Consider the following 910-nt stretch of genomic DNA (forward strand, 5'->3'; position numbering starts at 1 on the left):
AAGCTAATATTTACAGCAGCCAGCTGCAGCGAGCAAGCTAGAAAATCATGTCGGCGCACACGCTCGCATACAGATCCTCACATCCGTGCGGATGGTGCGAAGGAACGTTCGCCGTGCAGCTGACAGATCAGAATAGGACCATTCACCTTGGGCCAGGACCTCTCAGACCTGCTAACGACCACCATCTGATCATCCCTGTAAGCCAGACGAAATGTTATTCACCATACATAAATCCCCCAGCCACAACGCAGGCACGTGAGCAGGGCCGGCTTACTGCGCATCACACGTGTGCCGACAGAGAACAAACCTTCGGCCTTTCCTCATTGGAGGATGAGAAAGAGGTGGACCTCACTGCTCTCTAATCCTCTGGCTGTGGACACAAAGAAAGGAAGTGGATTCTTATCTGATACACAGGTAATGAGAACAGATCAGCAATCAAAAAGTGACTAAAACTTGGTTTGCATGTCTTGTAATAAATTAAAAAGGTTCTCGTTCAGCATGACCTCCGTCTGTTCCTGAGACATCTACATTGAAGCTTAAATACTACATGTTCCTTAGAAGGGGCAAGGTTTGGCTGGTTAGGATGCTCCCATTAACCCCTCCCATTTGAACCTTAGAGTAAATATAATAAAGAAGACCTTTGGTACCACAATATCATCTTTAATCCTCATGCTGACCAGACAATGGGCACAAACGGCAATAAGAAACAGCATTACCAACAAAACGGCCATTTATTGGGTTGATGATATAAATTACTTAATCAATACTCATTTTGAGAACTAATATTGATTCTTAAATCGACCTCTTAGTCGTGTGTGAACAAAACTTGTGCGTGAACAAAACTTAACTAAACATTATTTGCAATAAGCCTGCCATCCATTACTCATAATAGGCTTTGTGTTACTTTTGA

Source organism: Sinocyclocheilus grahami, unplaced genomic scaffold, assembly GCF_001515645.1.
Source record: "Sinocyclocheilus grahami isolate Dianchi unplaced genomic scaffold, SAMN03320097.WGS_v1.1 scaffold220.1, whole genome shotgun sequence".
Lineage (NCBI taxonomy): Eukaryota > Metazoa > Chordata > Actinopteri > Cypriniformes > Cyprinidae > Sinocyclocheilus > Sinocyclocheilus grahami.